Source organism: Oncorhynchus masou, chromosome 29 (genome assembly GCF_036934945.1).
Source record: "Oncorhynchus masou masou isolate Uvic2021 chromosome 29, UVic_Omas_1.1, whole genome shotgun sequence".
Classification (NCBI taxonomy): Eukaryota; Metazoa; Chordata; class Actinopteri; order Salmoniformes; family Salmonidae; genus Oncorhynchus; species Oncorhynchus masou.
The window spans coordinates 19,201,336-19,221,209 of NC_088240.1; the positions used below are offsets into that span (position 1 = coordinate 19,201,336).

Consider the following 19,874-nt stretch of genomic DNA (forward strand, 5'->3'; position numbering starts at 1 on the left):
GTCTGCTTGAAACATGTTGGTATTACAGACTCAGACAGGGAGAGGTTGAAAATGTCAGTGGAGACACTTGCCAGTTGGTCAGTGTATGCTCAGAGTACATGTCCTGGTAATCCGTCTGGCCCTGCAGCCTTGTGAATGTTAACCTGTTTAAAAGTATTACTCACACCAGCTACAGAGAGGGTGATAACACAGTCGTCCGGAACAGCTGATGCTCTAATGCATTTTTCAGTGTTACTTGCTTCGAAGCGAGCATAGAAGTAATTTAGCTCCTTTGGTAGGCTTGTGTCACTGGGCAGCTCACGGATGTGCTTCCCTTTGGAGTCGCTAATAGTTTGCAAGCCCTGCCACATCCAACGAGTGACTACCTGTTACGACTGACTACCTGTTACGTGAGTACAGCAAGGAGCCAAGGAAATTGCTAGATAGCATTAAACTTATAATAAAACAATCAATCTTAACATAATCACTAGTTAACTACCCATGATTGATGATATTACTTGTTTATCTCGCTTGTCCTGCGTTACATATAATCAATGTGATGCCTGTTAATTTATCATCGAATCACAGCCTACTTTGCCAAACGGGTGATGATTTAGCAAGCACATTTGTGAAAAAAGCACTGTCGTTGCACCAATGTGTACCTAACCATAAACATCAATGCCTTTCTTAAAATCAATACACAAGTATATATTTTTTAAACCTGCATATTTAGTTAATTTTGCCTGCTCACATCAATTTCTTTTAACTATGGAAATTGTGTCACTTCTCTTGCGTTCTGTGCAAGCAGAGTCAGGGTATATGCAGCTGTTTGGGCTGCCTGGCTCGCACTTTGCTGCATTTGCCAGCAGCTCGTCGCTGTGCTTCAAGCATTGTGCTGTTTATGACTGCAAAACTCCCAAGATTAGGCTGGCAATATTATAGTGCCTATAAGAATATCAAATAGTCAAAGCCATATGAAATACAATTGGTATAGAGAGAAATAGTCTGATAATTCATATAATACCTACAACCTAAAACTTCTAAGCTGGGAATATTGAAGACTCATGTTAAAAGGAACCACCAGCTTTCATATGTTCTCATGTTCTGAGCAAGGAACTTAAACATTAGCTTTCTTACATGACACATATTGCACTTTTACTTTCTTTGCCAACACTTTGTTTTTGCATTATTTAAACCAAATGTTTATTTAACCTGGAAGGGCTCATTGAGATGTAAAATCTATTTCTTCCAAGAGCGTCCTGGCCAAGATAGGCAGCACCAAGTCATTACAAAAATTACAGACAAACATGAAGAACTACAAGTAATCTAGTAAAAACCATAGAATTCAGAAGAGTATAACAAAATCAAAAACAGCAAATTAAAAACATTGACAGGTCAGGGAATCAGTCAAATTGAACCTGTTTCATTATTTATTTGAGGCTAAATTGATTTTATTGATGTATTATATTAAGTTCAAAATAAGTGTTCATTCAGTATTATTGTAATTGTCATTATTTCAAATTATATACACACACACACACACACAGTGGGGAGAACAAGTATTTGATACACTGCCAATTATGCAGGTTTTCCTACTTACAAAGCATGTAGAGGTCTGTAATTTTTATCACTTCAAATGTGAGAGACGGAATCTAAAACAGAATCTAAAACAAAAATCCAGAAAATCACATTGTATGATTTTTAAGTGATTCAGTTGCATTTTATTGCATGGCATAAGTATTTGATACATCAGAAAAGCAGAACTTAATATTTGGTAGAGAAACCTTTGTTTGCAATTACAGAGATCATACGTTTCCTGTAGTTCTTGACCAGGTTTGCACACACTGCATCAGGGATTTTGGCTCACTCCTCCATCCAGACCTTCTCCAGATCCTTCAGGTTTCGGGGCTGTTGCTGGGCAATACGGACTTTCAGCTCCCTCCAAAGATTTTCTATTGGGTTCAGGTCTGGAGACTGGCTAGGCCACTCCAGGACCTTGAGATGCTTCTTACGGAGCCACTCCTTAGCTGCCCTGGCTGTGTGTTTCGGGTCGTTGTCATGCTGGAATGCCCAGCCACGACCCATCTTCAATGCTCTTACTGAGGGAAGGAGGTTGTTGGCCAAGATCTCGCGATACATGGCCCCATCCATCCTCCCCTCAATACGGTGCAGTCGTCCTTTCCCCTTTGCAGAAAAGCATCCCCAAAGAATGATGTTTCCACCTCCATGCTTCACGGTTGGGATGGTGTTCTTGGTGTTGTACTCATCCTTCTTCTTCCTCCAAACACGGCGAGTGGAGTTTAGACCAAAAAGCTCTATTTTTATCTCATCAGACCACATGACCTTCTCCCATTCCTCCTCTGGATCAAACAGATGGTCATTGGCAAACTTCAGACGGGCCTGGACATGCTCTGGCTTGAGCAGGGGGACCTTGCGTGTGCTGCAGGATTTTAATCCATGACGGCATAGTGTGTTACTAATGGTTTTCTTTGAGACTGTGGTCCTAGCTCTCTTCAGGTCATTGACCAGGTCCTGTCGTGTAGTTCTGGGCTGATCCCTCACCTTCCTCATGATCATTGATGCCCCACAAGGTGAGATCTTGCATGGAGCCCCAGACCGAGAGTGATTGACCGTCATCTTGAACTTCTTCCATTTTCTAATAATTGCGCCAACAGTTATTGCCTTCTCACCAAGCTGCTTGCCTATTGTCCTGTAGCCCATCCCAGCCTTGTGCAGGTCTACAATTTTATCCCTGATGTACTTACACAGCTCTCTGGTCTTGGCCATTGTGGAGAGGTTGGAGTCTGTTTGATTGAGTGTGTGGACAGGTGTCTTTTATACAGGTAACGAGTTCAAACAGGTGCAGTTAATACAGGTAATGAGTGCAGAACAGGAGAGCTTCTTAAAGAAAAACTAACAGGTGAATGAGAGCCGGAATTCATACTGGTTGGTAGGTGATCAAATACTTATTTCATGCAATAAAATGCCAATTAATTTCTTAAAAATCATACAATGTGATTTTCTGGATTTTTGTTTAAGATTCCGTCTCTCACAGTTGAAGTGTACCGATGATAAAAATTACAGACCTCTACATGCTTTGTAAGTAGGAAAAACCTGCAAAATCAGCAGTGTATCAAATACTTGTTCTCCGCACTGTATATAAAAAAAATAGGCAGATTAATCGGTATCTGCTTTTTTGGGTCCTCCAATAAATCGGTATTGAAAAATCATAATCGGTCGACCTCTAGTAAGTACAGTCACTGTGGGGACGATGTCATCGATGCACTTATTGACGAAGCCAGTGACTGATGTGGTGTACTCCTCAATGCCATCGGAAGAATCCCAGAACATATGCCAGTCTGTACTAGCAAAACAGTCTTGTAGCTTATCATCTGACAACTTCTTTATTGACCGAGTCACTGGTGCTTCCTGCTTTAGTTTTCCCTTTTAAGCAGGAATCAGGAGGATAGAATTATGGTCAGATTTGCCAAATGGAGAGCGGGGGAAAGCTTTGCACGTGTCTGTGTGTGGAGTAAAGGTGGTCTAGTTTTTTCCCCTCTTGTTGCACATTTAACATGCTGGTGGAAATGAGGTAAAACGGATTTAAGTTACCCTGCATTAAGTTACCCTGCAGAGAGACATGGAGCAGAGAGACATGGAGCAGAGAGACATGGAGCAGAGAGACATGGAGCAGAGAGACATGGAGCAGAGAGACATGGAGCAGAGAGAGAGAAACTAACAGAGACATGGAGCAGAGAGACATGGAGCAGAGAGACATGGAGCAGAGAGACATGGAGCAGAGAGACATGGAGCAGAGACATGGAGCAGTGAGAGAGAAACTAACAGAGACATGGAGAGAGAAACAAAAACATGGAGAGAGAGGGACTAACAAAAACATGGAGAGAAGAGAGAGAGTGAGACTAACATATGGTGAGAGAGAGGGCAGGATTAGAGCAACAGAGACATCTGGACTCACTGTGGGAGAGAGAGGCTTTAACTAACATAGGCAAGCCTGCACAACACAGACACAAACAATATTATGCGTAGAAACACAGGCTTTCCCTGGCTGTTTCGTTAAAGACGCGAGGAGTCTCATTCTGGTCACTCCAGGACAGTACTCGAGAAGGTCAGTTTCCCTCTGGAAATAATTTCTCCATTAACAGAACACTGAGTAAGTAATATAAAACTTAAACCCTTAATCCATGGAAACAGGAGAGAAACTAACATGGTGCTAACATGGTGCTAACTAACATGGTGAAACTAACATGGTGCTGCTGAGCAACACTAACATGGCAGCCACTAACCAAGTCAGAGTACATGTCAATGAAAATGCCTTGATCGCACCTACAGTGTCATTGCGCAAAATGGTACGCAGCATCATCTGGATGTGTGTGCAACAAAAGGTCAACATTCACCTTCTGCTACCGTTTCTGTCAATTTGTCTATGCATACAGTTTGACGCATTTGTTCGATAAATCCAACATATGCGCCACACAAAACACACTGCAACTGCCTCTGCAATGCAATGCTGCAAGGCAAACACAGCATTCTATTGAAAATGAATGTACTTCTGGTGTAGCAAAATGCAATGACGCTGTCGGTGTTATCGAGACGTGATACTGGTATACCGGTCACCTGCCTACCCATAACCCCCTGCTCACATCCCAAGCTCAGGCCTCTTGTCCCTCCCCTCTATATGTGTAATAGCCTAGCCCTCTGCGTCTCTTTGTGTCTGTGTGTTCGAGGCTGTGTGTGGATGGTGAGATCACAGTAAGTTCAACCAGCTGATTAAATAGGGCCATCTCTAATGTTCTAGCTACGGGCTGCTTGCTTGTTAGATATACCTATAATTCTTTATCGATTTGTCTCCTCTACAACATTGACGTCTGTCAGTGTGTTGAAATCCTGGAAACAAGCTGAGCAGACAAACACGGATTGATTTCTGTCTCTGTACATTTATCTCAAACAAGTTTAGGGATTTGAGACAGAATGGAAGACGGGAATCAGAGTTAGGCGGACGGACAGACGAGAAGCATAGGGAGCAGAGTCATATAGCGGAGAGGAGGACCATAAAATGGCATGGGAGAGGATGGCTGACATTTTACATGCTCCTAAACAAATGTGAAATTGTGTCCCCAAAAAATTGTGTTGTTTGTAACTTATTTTTTTACTTATTTTGTACATAATATTGCTGCTACCGTCTCTTATGACCAAAAATAACTTCTGGACCTCAGAGCAGCGATTACTCACCAAGAAGCTTTTTCCTTTAACTTCTTGGTGACAGGGCAAACACAGCGTGAGTAGCTTGGATGAATAAGGTGCCTAGAGGTGCCTGCTACTCTTTTCCAGATGCTAATATATGCATATTATTATTAGTAGTAGTAGTGGATAGAAAACACTCTGAAGTTTTTAAAACTGCTTGAATGATGTCTGTGAGAATAACAGAACTCATATGGCAGGCGAAAACCTGAGGAAAATCCAACCAGGAAGTGGGAAATCTGAGTATTGTTGTCTGAATGCTGTACTCAGATTATTGCATGGTTTGCTTTTTCCGTAAAGGTTTTTTGAAATCTGACACAGCGGTTGCATTAATGAGTCTGACGTGAAGGATTAACTGCTTTCCTGGGAACAGGCCCGAATCCCCGTCATTTGCATGAAGAGAAGACGGAGAAAAAGGGGGCGGAGTTCGGGCTGCCTTCTGAGAATTCGTAGGCAAGCAAGTAAATCCCCACTGCCAGACGTTCTATTGGCCAACGTGAAATCATTGGAGAATAAAATAGATGACCTATGAGCGGGGCGGCAGGGTAGCCTAGTGGTTAGAGAGTTGGACTAGTAACTGAAAGGTTGCAAGTTCAAACCCCCGAGCTGACAAGGTACAAATCTGTCGTTCTGCCCCTGAACAGGCAGTTAACCCACTGTTCCTAGGCCGTCATTGAAAATAAGAATTTGTTCTTAACTGACTTGCCTAGTAAAAAAAAAAAATGAGCAGGATTAAATTACCAACAGGATATTTAAAAACGGTAATATCTTATGTTTCGCTGAGTCGTGCCTGAACAACGACATGAACGACATACAGCTGGCGGGTTTTACACTGTATCGGCAGGATAGAACAGCAGCTTCTGGTAAGACAATGGGTGGTGGTCTTTGTATAATTGTAAACAAAAGCTTGAGCACGATATCTAAGAAAGTCTCAAGGTTATGTTCTCCTGAGGAAGAGTATCTCATGATAAGCTGCAGACCACACAATCTACCGAGAGACTTTTCATCTGTATTTTTTGTAGCTGTCTACATACCACCACAAACCGATGCTGGCACTAAGACCGCGCTCAATGAGCTGTATACGGTCATAAGCAAACAGGAAAACGCTCATCCAGAAGCGGTGCGCCTAGTGGCCGGGGACTTCAATGCAGGGAAACTTAAATCTGTTATACCGAATTTTCACCAGCATGTTAAATGTGCAACCAGACTGAAAAAAAACACTAGACCACCTTTACTCCACACACAGTCGCCCTCCATTTGGCAAATCTGACCATAATTCTATCCTCCTGATTCCTGCTTACAAGCCAAAACTAAATCAGAAAGCACTAGCGACTCGGTCAATAAAAAAGTTGTCAAATGAATCGGATGCTAAGCTACAGGACTGTTGTGCTAGCACAGACTGGAATATGTTCAGGGATTCTTCCGATGGCATTGAGGGGTACACCACATCAGGCACTGGCTTTATCAATAACTGCATCGATGATGTCGTTCCCACAGTGACTGTACATACATACCCCAACCAGAAGCCATGGACGACAAGCAACATCCGCACTGAGCTAAAGGATAGAGTTTCCTCTTTCAAGGTGCGGTACTCTTAGCCGGAAACTTATAAGAAATCCCACTATGCCCTCCGATGAACCATAAAACAGTCAAAGCGTCAATACAGGACTAAGATCGAATCATACTACACCGGCTCCGATGCTCTTTGGATGTGGCAGGGCTTGCAAACTATTACAGACTACAAAGGGGAGCGCAGCCAAGAGCTGCCCAGTGACACGAGCGTAGCAGTAGGATTGCAAAGGGTCAAAAACATTCCGGTAAATTTCCATAATTTTTCAGAAATTTTTTCGTGGGAACTTAAGTTAAGGCTATGCACAATACTGCCCCCTTTGGAGGAATTGCATGCCCATAGTAAACAGAAAAAAAATCTGTCCAAAATTGCTAATATATGCATATAATAATACTTATTGAATAGAAAACACTCTAAAGCTTCTAAAACCGTTCAAATTATGTCTGCATGTAAAGCAGAACTCACAGGGCAGCCATTCTCCCAAACTCTCTCTCTCATCAGGAAAGTTACCCCAACTTTGACGTCATTGCCCCCACCCTTCCCAACCAGCTACGGATCTGGAATCAGTTTCTGTGTGTTCGGCTGGATGTGTCCGTTCAATAGAGCGAGTAATGGGGAAAATCCCGCGAGCTTTGACCCGTTGGCGGGCAAAATAGTGACGTGTCACGGGAAAATATCTGTGCGTCCTGGCGCAATTGTATACAGGCTATTCTTTTGTTCCATGTCGTCTGAGAAGAGTTGCGTTCATTCGGTCGAATCGCCAATTGTTTTGTACGTTAATAACATCCTAAAGCTTGTATCTGCACTTAGTTTGACCAGTTTAGTCGACATATAATATGTAATTTTGAAGTTGATGCGCAACTGTGCGGGACCAGAAGTCATTTTGGGTGCATTTCAGCTGAAGCTGTTAGCATATGCTAATACAGAGACACACAACTTGAAACCAAACGATGTATTGGGTAAGTTTGACTCCTTCCACTACATTCTGATCGAAGACCATCAAAGGTAAGTGAATATTTATGTTGTAATTTTGTATTTCTGTTGACTCCAACATAGCAGAGAAATATTGCTTATGTCTGAGCGCCGCCTCAGAATATTGCCTAGTGAACAAATTCTGTAACGTTAAAAATAAATGTAACACAGCGGTTGCATTAAGAAGCAGTGCATCTTTCTAACTATATGTAGAACATGTATATTTAGTCAAAGTTTATGATGTGTATTGCTGTTATCTGGCGTTATCTGGCGGAGCTATCTATAATTTCTCCGGACATTTTGTAGCATTTTTTGAACATGGCGTCAATGTAAACGGAGATTTATGGATATAAATTGCATATTATTGAAAAAAACATAAATGTACTGTGTAACATGTCCTATTACTGTCATCTGATGAAGATTTTCAAAAGGTTAGTGAATTATTTTTCTTTTAATCCTGCATTTGTGATTGTGTCTTTTGCTTGACAAAATGGCTACATATTGTATGTGTCTCAGTGGTGGTTTGATATACATATGTGCTTTGTTTTTGCCGTAAAACATTTTAGAAATCTGACTCGCTGGGTAGATGAACAAGGTGTTTATCTTTCATTTGAGCTATTGGACTTGTTAAGCCCGGGAATTTGGGGAATTTTGTTTAAAAATCATCAAAAAAGGGTTTGCTTATAACAGTGAACCTTTTATGTGGGATACACAAGGCAATTCTAGGTCTTGTGGCATATTTTGTTAAAATTATCCCCAATTCAGTGGAATTGAAACCCTCTGCAGGGACAGTGCATTCTTCTATAACATGTACAGCTGATTATCAAGACCTTGCACACTAATGAGATGCTATTGAGGCCATACTACTACACTGTCTGAGCCAAGGACTACATGCTTTCTGGTAAGTTTGGATTAAAATACTGGGTGGGGTGAAAATATTTGCGACATTGTTAAGGGAATTTTTATCAATGATGACTCATTATGTATACATTTCAATCAGGACTGACTAATCCGAATACTATTATGTTACTGTACATGTATGAATTTTCTCTCTTGCTCCCAGTATTGAATATAATGTAGTCAAGAGTTTAGAACAATGACGGTCTGTTCCTTGGTACAAATGAATGAACTATCTCCAGACTGTCTAGAATGTTTATCTACACTGACTGACCTTGGCTCTAGGCGAGGAGGGATGGCTTGAGATCTATAGAGCCTTTCTACCAGTGTCAAGAAGAGACAGAACATTTAGAAAACGCTGACGTCATTTTCAGTTTATAACCTGTGGTAAAATGTGTATGAACTCAGTAATCTCTTGAATATAGACTGTTACTTGACTTTAAGACTGGGACTCTGTCCATTCCTATAAATAAGGGTCATACAAATCATTATGAATTGACAGTGTTTAATTTCGATTGGGAATTAAAACAGAGGAATTAAAATCCTTCAACAGACATACATGATTTTTTGTTAACTAGTGAATAGTAGCCTATAGCAAAGTGTGTTTAAATAATTTCTAACTTGTTAATAACAAGTTATTTTTTGCTACCATGTGGGTTTTAGCAGCTTGAGCCTGCTAACTGAGGAGTGTTAATTCACCTGTTTCCATACATGTTTCATTTTTAAACATTTATCTTACAAATGAGTTGTTTCATCTAACTGGAATTGTTTTTGGGTTTTTTACTATTTTTTTCCTCATCATCTTTACAGGAAAATGCCACGGGCACTATCTGATTTGTAGAGACATTTCACTGCAGCTAATGTAAAAGGAAAAGCTGTGTACATTTGTAAATACTGTGCTAAATTATATGTGAAGAGTGCAACAAAGAAGCAGAATCCTCTGGCCAAGTGCATAAAGTTCCCTCAGTGGTCACAACAAGCAACCTCTGATAAAAGTCCCCCTACTTCTATTCGAGGTGAAAATAATAAATTAGCCACCTTATCGATAGCAACAGCCCATGGTCCTCCTGGAATCACAAGTTTTTTGAGTCAATGGAGTAGAGGTCGACCGATTATGATTTTTCAACGCCGATACCGATTATTGGAGGACCAAAAAAGCCGATACCGATTAATCGGCCAAATCTTTTATTTGTTTATTTGTAATAATGACAATTACAAGCATACTGAATGAACACTTATTATAACTTAATATAATACATCAATAAAATACATTTTGCCTAAAGTAAATAATGAAAAATGTTCAATTTGGTTTAAATAATGCAAAAACAAAGTGTTGGAGAAGAAAGTAAAAGTGCAATATGTGCTATGTAAGAAAGCTGACGTTTCAGTTCCTTGCTCAGAACATGAGAACATATAAAAGCTGGTGGTTCCTTTTAACATGAGTCTTCAATATTCCCAGGTTAGAAGTTTTAGGTTGTAGTTATTATAGGAATTTTCGGACTATTTCCCTCTATACCATTTGTATTTCATTTACCTTTGACTATTAGATGTTCTTATAGGCACTTTAGTATTGCCAGTGTAACAGTATAGCTTCCGTCCCTCTCCTCGTTCCTCCCTGGGCTCAAACCAGCAACACAACGACAACAGCCACCATCGAAGCAGCGTTACCCATGCAGAGCGAGGGGAACAACTACTAGAAGGCTCAGAGCGAGTGACGTTTGAAACGCTATTAGCGCGCGCTAATTAGCTAGCCATTTCACTTCGGTTACACCAGCCTCATCTCGGGAGTTGATAGGCTTGAAATCATAAACAGCACAATGCTTGACGCACAACGAAGAGCTGCTGGCAAAACGCACTAAAGTGCTATTTGAATGAATGTTTACGCGCCTGCTTCTGCCTCCCACCGCTCAGTCAAATATTTAGATACTTGTATGCTCAGTCAGATTATATGCAACGCAGGACACGGTAGATAATATCTAGTAAAATCATCAACCATGTGTAGTGATTATGATTGATTGTTTTTTTATAAGATAAATTTAATGCTAGCTAGCAACTTACCTTGGCTTACTGCATTTGCGTAACAGGCAGTCTCCTTGTGAAGTGCAAGGAGAGAGAGGCAGGTCGTTATTGCGTTGGACCAGTTAACTGTAAGGTTGCAAGATTGGATCCCTGAGCTGTCAAGGTGTAAATCTGTCGTTCTGCCCCTGAACGAGGCAGTTAACCCACCGTTCCTAGGCCATCATTGAAAATAAGAATGTGTTCTTAACTGACTTGCCTAATTAAATAATGGTATTAAAATAAAAATCGGCGATGAAAAATACAGATTTCCGATTAATCGGTCGACCTCTACAATGGAGGAATGTAGTCAGAGAAATGCTAATGAATGTCTTGCTCGAGCTGTGTATGCAACTGGTTCACCTCTGATGCTCACAGGCAATGTGTATTGGATTTCTGAATATTCTTTGCCCAGTTTACACCCCTCTAACCAGACATACTTTATCCACTCATTTGCTGGATGCAGAGTTCAACAGAGTTCAAGTGAAGGTCAAGCAAATCATATAGAAAGCAGACTGTATTGCAGTCATCTCTGATGGGTGGTCGAATGTTCATGGGCAAGGAATAATTAACTACATCATCTCCACCCTTCAACCAGTATTCTACAAGAGCACAGACATAAGGAACAACAGACACACCGGTCTCTACAATGCAGATGAGCTGAAGGCAGTCATCAGTGACCTTGGACCGCAGAAGGTATTTGCATTGGTGACAGACAATGCTGCGAACATGAAGGCTGCTTGGTCTAAAGTAGAGGAATTGTACACTCACATCACACCCATTGGCTGTGCTGCTCATGCAACGAATCTGCTCCTCAAGGACATCGTGGCACTGAAAACAATGGGTACATTCTACAAGAGAGCCAAGGAAAATGGTAAGGTACGTGAAGGGTCATCAAGTTATAGAAGCAATCTACCTCACCAAGTAAAGTGAGAAGAATAAGAACACCACATTGAAGCTGCCCAGCAACACCGGTTGAGGTGGTCTTGTCATCATGTTTGACAGTCTCCTGGAGGGGAAGGAGTCACTCCAAGAAATGGCCATGTCACAGTCTGCCGATATGGACAGCCCCATCAAGAGGATCCTCCTGGATGATGTATTTTGGGAGAGTGGTAAGCAGCCTGAAACCCCTGAAACCTATAGCAGTAGCCATTGCACAGAAAGACAGGATGGCATTTTCTCCCTCAGATGTTCAGACTCTGCTTGCAGTTAGAGAAGAAATCCGAACTGCCCTGCCCACTTCACTGTTGCTCCAAGCAGAGAGAACTGCAGTCCTGAAATAAATCAAAAAGAGTGAAGACTTCTGCCTGCAGCCCAGACACGCTGCAGCGTACATGTTTGACCCTAAGTATGTTGGCAAGAGCATCCTGTCTGGTGCAGAGATCAACAAGGCCTATGGTGTCATCACTATCGTGTCTCGCCACCTTGGCCTGGAAGAGGGCGAGGTTCTTGGCAGTCTAGCAAAGTACACTTCCAAGCAAGGGCTTTGGGAAGGAGATGCAATACGGCAGTCATGCCAACATATCTCATCAGCCACCTGGTGGAAGGGACTTTGTGGATCTGAGACTCTTCCCCCTGTTGCCTCCATCATCCTCCAAATCCCACCAACATCAGCGGTCTTAGTGTGCAACTGGTCCTTGTTTGGGAACACACACGCGCAACAGGCTGACCAATACAAGGGTTGAAAAATTGGTGGCCATCCGGGCAAATTTGAGGCTTTTGGAGCCTGACAACGAGCCATCCTCAATAAGGTTGGAAAGTGACAGTGAAGATGAGGCCTCAGAGTCTGATGTTCAAGAGGTGGACATATACAGTGGGGCAAAAAAGTATTTAGTCAGCCACCAATTGTGCAAGTTCTCCCACTTAAAAAGATGAGGCCTGTAATTTTCATCATAGGTACACTTCAACTATTACAGACAAAATGAGAAGAAAAATCTAGAAAATCACATTGTAGGATTTTTAATGAATTTATTTGCAAATTATGGTGGAAAATAAGTATTTGGTCACCTACAAACAAGCAAGATTTCTGGCTCTCACAGACCTGTAACTTCTTCTTTAAGAGGCTCCTCTGTCCTCCACTCGTTACCTGTATTAATGGCACTTGTTTGAACTTGTTATCAGTATAAAAGACATCTGTCCACAACCTCAAACAGTCACACTCCAAACTCCACTATGGCCAAGACCAAAGAGCTGTCAAAGGACACCAGAAACAAAATTGTAGACCTGCACCAGGCTGGGAAGACTGAATCTGCAATAGGTAAGCAGCTTGGTTTGAAGAAATCAACTGTGGGAGCAATTATTAGGAAATGGAAGACATATAAGACCACTGATAATCTCCCTCGATCTGGAGATCCACGCAGGATCTCACCCAATGGGGTCAAAATGATCACAAGAACGGTGAGCAGAAATCCCAGAACCACACGGGGGGACCTAGTGAATGACCTGCAGAGAGCTGGGACCAAAGTAACAAAGCCTACCATCAGTAACACACTAAGCTGCCAGGGACTCAAATCCTGCAGTGCCAGACGTGTCCCCCTGCTTAAGCCAGTACATGTCCAGGCCCGTCTGAAGTTTGCTAGAGAGCATTTGGATGATCCAGAAGAAGATTGAGAGAATGTCATATGGTCAGATGAAACCAAAATATAACTTTTTGGTAAAAACTAAAACTCGTCGTGTTTGGAGGACAAAGAATGCTGAGTTGCATCCAAAGAACACCATACCTACTGTGAAGCATGGAGGTGGAAACATCATGCTTTGGGGCTGATTTTCTGCAAAGGGACCAGGACGACTGATCCGTGTAAAGGAATAAAATGAATGGGGCCATGTATCGTGAGATTTTGAGTGAAAACCTCCTTCCATCAGCAAGGGCATTGAAGATGAAACGTGGCTGGGTCTTTCAGCATGACAATGATCCCAAACACACCTCCCGGGCAACGAAGGAGTGGCTTCGTACGAAGCATTTCAAGGTCCTGGAGTGGCCAAGCCAGTCTCCAGATCTCAACCCTATAGAACATCTTTGGAGGGAGTTGAAAGTCCGTGTTGCCCAGCAACAGCCCTAAAACATCATTGCTCTAGAGGAGATGTGCATGGAGGAATGGGCCAAAATACCAGCAACAGTGTGTGAAAACCTTGTGAAGACTTACAGAAAACGTTTGACCTCTGTCACTGCCAACAAAGGGTATATAACAAAGTATTGAGATAAACTTTTGTTATTGACCAAATACTTATTTTCCACCATAATTTGCAAATAGATTCATAACAAATCCTACAATGTAATTTTCTGGATTTTTTTTCTCATTTTGTCTGTCATAGTTGAAGTGTACCTATGATGAAAATTACAGGCCTCTCATCTTTTTAAGTGGTAGAACTTGCACAATTGGTGGCTGACTAAATACTTTTTGCCCCACTGTAGGAGGTCCAGGGTGAAGACATGGAGGCCTGAGAGGAAGACAACCAAAGCTTGAGTAATATTCCCTTTCTTTTGTTCTTAAGTGAAATAATCCCACGTGAAGAGTCAACTCATTTAATTAAAACCTGTTGCGACTCTAGGGGCAGTATTTTCATTTTTGGGAAAAAAACATTCCCGTTTTAAAATGGGATATTTTGTCAGGATAAGATGCTAGAATATGCATATAATTGACAGCTTTGGATAGAAAACACTAACGTTTCCAAAACTGTAAAGATATTGTCTGTGAGTATAACAGAACTGATGTTGCAGGCGAAATCCTGAGAAAAATCCAATCCGGAAGTGCCCCAGGTTTTGAAAGCGCTGCGTTCCAATGAGTCCCTATTGAGCTGTGAATGTGCCATCAATGAGCTTACGCTTTCTACGTATTCCCCAAGGTGTCTACAGCATTGTGACGAAGTTTTACGCTTTATGTTGAAGAATAGCCATAGGCGGCCACATTGCGTAAGTGGTCACATGGTGGCTCCGAGAGAGATTTTCGCGTAAAATACAGAGGTAGCTATTACTCCAATCGGTCCTACTGAAAAACTAATTGTACCGACGGATATATTATCGAATAGATATTAGAAAAACACCTTGAGGATTGATTATAAACAACGTTTGCCATGTTTTTGTCGATATTATGGAGCTAATTTGGAATATTTTTCGCCGTTTTCGTGACTGCAATTTCCGGACGATTTCTCAGCCAAACGTGAAGAACAAACGGAGCTATTTCGCCTACATAAATAATATTTTGGGAAAAAATAAACTTTGGCTATCTACCTGGGAGTCTTGTGAGTGAAAACATCCGAAGTTCAAAGGTAAACGATTTAATTTGATTGCTTTTCTGATTTGTGACAAGGTTGCCTGCTGCTAGCAAGGCATAATGCTATGCTAGGCTATCAATAAACTTACACAAATGCTTGTCTAGCTTTGGCTGTAAAGCATATTTTGAAAATCTGAGATGACAGGGTGATTAAAATAAGGCTAAGCCGTGTCTCAATATATTTAATATGTGATTTTCATGAATAGGAATATTTTCTAGGGATATTTATGTCTGTTGCGTTATGCTAATTAGTGTCCGGCGATGATTACGCTCCCGGACCCGGGATGGGGAGTCACAATTCGTAATTTTTATTTTATTTTTTATTTTATTCTATTGGAAGGATTTAAATAATTTGCAATTATGTTTACTTATGATAAGGTAAAATGTTTATGTCTCTATATGATATGGTAAATATATCCAATGCAAAAAACATCAACTTTTAACCTCTTGGAACTCTAGGGGCAGTATTTCATTTTTGGATAAAAAGACGTGCCCGTTTTAAGCGCAATATTTTGTCACAAAAAGATGCTCGACTATGCATATAATTGATAGCTTTGGAAAGAAAACACTTTGACGTTTCCAGAACTGCAAAGATATTGTTTGTGAGTGCCCCAGAACAGAAGCTACAAGCAAAACCAAGATGAAACTGCAACCAGGAAATGAGCATGATTTTTGAGGCTCTATTTTTCATTGTCTCCTTATATGGCTGTGAATGCGACAGGAATGAGCCTGCCCTATCTATCGTTTCCCCAAGGTGTCTGCAGCATTGTGACGTATTTGTATGCATATCATTGGAAGATTGACCATAAGAGACTACATTTGCCAGGTGTCCGCCCGGTGTCCTCCATCGAAATTGGTGCGTCATCTTCAACTGCTGGTATTTTTCCATGGGATTCTGAGATGAAAGCAGGCTTCCACGAACGGCATATCAATGAAGAGATATGTGAAAAAACACCTTGAGGATAGATTCTAAACAACGTTTGCCATGTTTCTGTCGATATTATGGAGTTAATTTGGAAAAAGTTTGACGTTTTGGTGACTGAATTTTCGGTTCGTTTCGGTAGCCAAATGTGATATACAAAACGGAGCGATTTCTCCTACACAAAGAATATTTCAGGAAAAACTGAACATTTGCTATGTAACTGAGAGTCTCCTCATTGAAAACATCCGAAGTTCTTCAAAGGCAAATGATTTTATTTGATTGGTTTTCTGGTTATTGTGAAAATGTTGCGTGCTAAATGATACGCTAAATGCTACGCTAGCTATCAATACTCTTACACAAATGCTTGATTTGCTATGGTTCAAAAGCATATTTTGAAAATCTGAGATTTTGTTGTTAAGAAAAGGCTAAGCTTGAGAGCAGGCATATTTATTTCATTTCATTTGCGATTTTCATAAATTGTTAACGTTGCGTTATGGTAATGAGCCTGAGGCTGTATTCACGATACCGGATCCGGGATGGGTAGTATCAAGAGGTTAAATGGTATTAATTCCCATATATTCCCGTTAACTTCTTGCGTCAAGCAATCCCGGATTCGGGATCCTATTTATAGCCTCAAGCTCATTAGCATAACGCAACGTTAACTATTCATGAAAATCGCAAATGAAATGAAATAAATATATTTGCTCTCAAGCTTAGACTTTTGTTAACAACACTGTCATCTCAGATTTTCAAAATATGCTTTTCAACCATAGCTAAACAAGCATTTGTGTAAGAGTATTGATAGCTAGCATAGCTATAAGCCTAGAATTCAGCCAGCAACATTCTCACAAAAACAAGAAAATCATTCAAATAAAATCATTTACCTTTGAAGAACTTTGGATGTTTTCAATGAGGAGACTCAGTTAGATAGCAAATGTTCAGTTTTTCCTGAAAGATTCTTTGTGTAGGAGAAATCGCTCCGTTTTGTACATCACGTTTGGGTACCAAAAAAAACAGAAAATTCAGTCATCAAAACGGCGAACTGTTTTCCAAATTAACTCCATAATATCGACTGAAACACAGCAATCGCTGTTTAGAATCAATCCTCAAGGTGTTTTTCACATATCTCTTCATTGATATATCGTTCGTGAATGTCTACTTTCTCCTGTGAATCGCTTGGAAAAAGACGTGCAGTTGAAGAAGACGCACCAATTTCGACGGAGGACACCAGGCGGACACCTGGCAAATGTAGTCTCTTATGGTCAATCTTCCAATGATATGCCTACAAATACGTCACAATGCTGCAGACACCTTGGGGAAATGATAGATCGGGCAGGCTCATTCCTTGCGCATTCACAGCCATATAAGGAGACAATGAAAAACAGAGCCTCAAAAATCCTGCTCATTTCCTGTTTGAAGTTTCATCTTGGTTTCGCCTGTAGCATCAGTTCTGGGGCACTCACAGACAATATCTTTGCAGTTTTGGGAAACGCCAGAGTGTTCTCTTTCCAAAGCTGTCAATTATATGCATAGTCGAGCATCTTTTTGTGACAAAATATTGCACTTAAAACGGGCACATTTTTTATCCAATAATGAAATAGCGCCCCCATAGATGTAACAGGTTAATTCCCATATATTCCCCACAGAAAGTTTCCACCTCTGAATATTCCCCAAAATGTGCAACTCTACGTACCAGACAAGCTAATTTACTTCTATGCTCGCTTCGAAGCAAGTAACACTGAAACATGCATGAGAGTATCAGCTGTTTTGGATGACTGTGTGATCACGCTCTCCGCAGTCGATGCGAGTAAGACCTTTAAACAGGTCAACATTCACAATGCAGCAGGGCCAGACGGATTACCAAGACATGTACTCTGAGCATGCACTGACCAACTGGCAAGTGTCTTCACTTACATTTTCAACCTCTCCCGGTCTGAGTCTGTAAAACCAACATGTTTCAAGCAGACCAAAATAGTCCCTGTGCCCAAGAACACTAGGGTAACCTGCCTAAATGACTACCGACCCGTAGCACTCACATCTGTAGTCATGAAGTGCTTTGAAAGGCTGGTCATGGCTCTCATGCACACCATTATCCCAGAAACCCTAGACCCACTCCAATTTGCATACCACCCCAACAGATCAACAGGTGATGCAATCTCTTTTGCACTCTGCACTGCCCTTTCCCACCTACACAAAAGGAACACCTACGCGAGAATGCCATTCATTGATTACAGCTCAGCGTTCAACACAATAGTGCCCTCAAAGCTCATCACTAAGCTAAGGACCCTGGGACTAAAAACTTCCCTCTGCAACTGGATCCTGGACTTCCTTACGGGCCGCCCCCAGGTGGTACGGGTAGGGAACATCACATCACATCATACCAGGCAGTCATGTCCACATCGCCAGCAAACATGGTCCAAGCACACCAAGACAGTCATGAAGAGGTCATGTCAAAACCTATTCCCCCTCAGGAGACTGAAAGGATTTGACATGGGTCCTCAGATCCTCAAAAGGTTCTACAGCTCCACCATCGTGAGCCTCATGACTGGATGTATCACTGCCTGGTATAGCAACTGCTCGGCCTCCGATTGCAAGACACTACAGAGGGTAGTGCGTACGGCCCAGTACATCACTGGGGCCAAGCTTCCTGCCATCCAGGACCTCTATACCAGGCGGTGCCAGAGGAAGGCCCTAAAAATTGTCAAAAAAAATCCAGCCACCCAAGTCATAGACGGTTCTCTCTGCAACCACATGGCAAGCAGTACCGGAGCACCAAGTGTAGGTCCAAGAGGCTTCTAAACAGCTTCTACCCCCAACCCATAAGACTCCTTCCTGTACATCTAATCAAATGGCTACCCAGACTAAAACGATTACCCTGGCTGTTTCGTTAAAGACACTGCCACATGTGCGGAGTCTCATTCTGGTCACTCCAGGACAGTAGTAGTTGAGCTTCCCTTTGGAAATAATTCCTTCAATAACAGAACAACAGTGAGGAAGCACTATAAAACTAAATCCCTTGATCCATGGAAACAGGAGAGAACATTGTGCTGCTGAGCAACACTAACATGGCAGCCCCTAACCAAGTCAGAATAAGTGTCAATGACAAAGTACTCTGTCTGGGGTATACCGGTCACCTGCCTACTCGTAACCGCCTGCTCACATCCCAAACCCCATGTCCCTCCCATCTATATGTGTAATAGCCTAGCTCTCTGTGTCTCTTTGTGTCTGTGTTAAAGGCTGTGTGTGGATGGTGAGATCACAGTACGCTCAACCAGTTGATTAATTAGGGCAATCTCATGTCAACATCTCTAATTGACAGGAGTTAGCTAGGAGCTGCTTGCTTGTTTGTTAGCCATGCCCATAATTCTCTATCTGAGTCTCCTCGACAACATTGATCGTTAGTGTGTTGAAATCCTGGAAACAAGCTGAACAGACACACACGGATTGATTTCTGTCTCTGTTTGTCTCTATACCTTTATCTCAGACAAGCTCAGGGATGTGGAGACAGAATGGAAGACAAAGAGACAGGCGGGAATCAGAGTAGGAAGAAAGAGAGACTAAGATAACCATAGGGAGCAGAATTATATCACTGAGGGGAATCCAAATTGATAAGTAAGCAGTGGCGTTGACAGCCTTACATCACTTCCTCTTCGGGACCTAGCCGACAATGCCTAACACACTCAGCCACTAAATCCTGCAAATCACTGCCAAACTCAATGCATTACACAGATTAATTGCAATTTACTGCTGTGGTACACACATACATGCACAAAGCAGTAATTTCGTTATGACTGTGACTACCTCATAAAGCTGGTTGAGAAAATGCCAAGAGTGTGCAATGCTATCATCAAGGCAAAGGGTGGCTACTTTGAAGAATCTCAAATATAAAATATATTTTGATTTGTTTAACACTTTTTTGGTTACTACATGATTCATGATCCATATGTGT

At 41.6% G+C, this 19,874-nt stretch overlaps 1 protein-coding gene across 2 annotated transcripts in view; it reads right to left on the reverse strand.

Annotated features, from left to right (window-relative positions):
* The window catches only part of LOC135519129 (protein dopey-2-like), an 80,121-nt gene that overhangs the window by 57,314 nt on the left and 2,933 nt on the right, over positions 1-19,874 (reverse strand). The window lies entirely within an intron of this gene.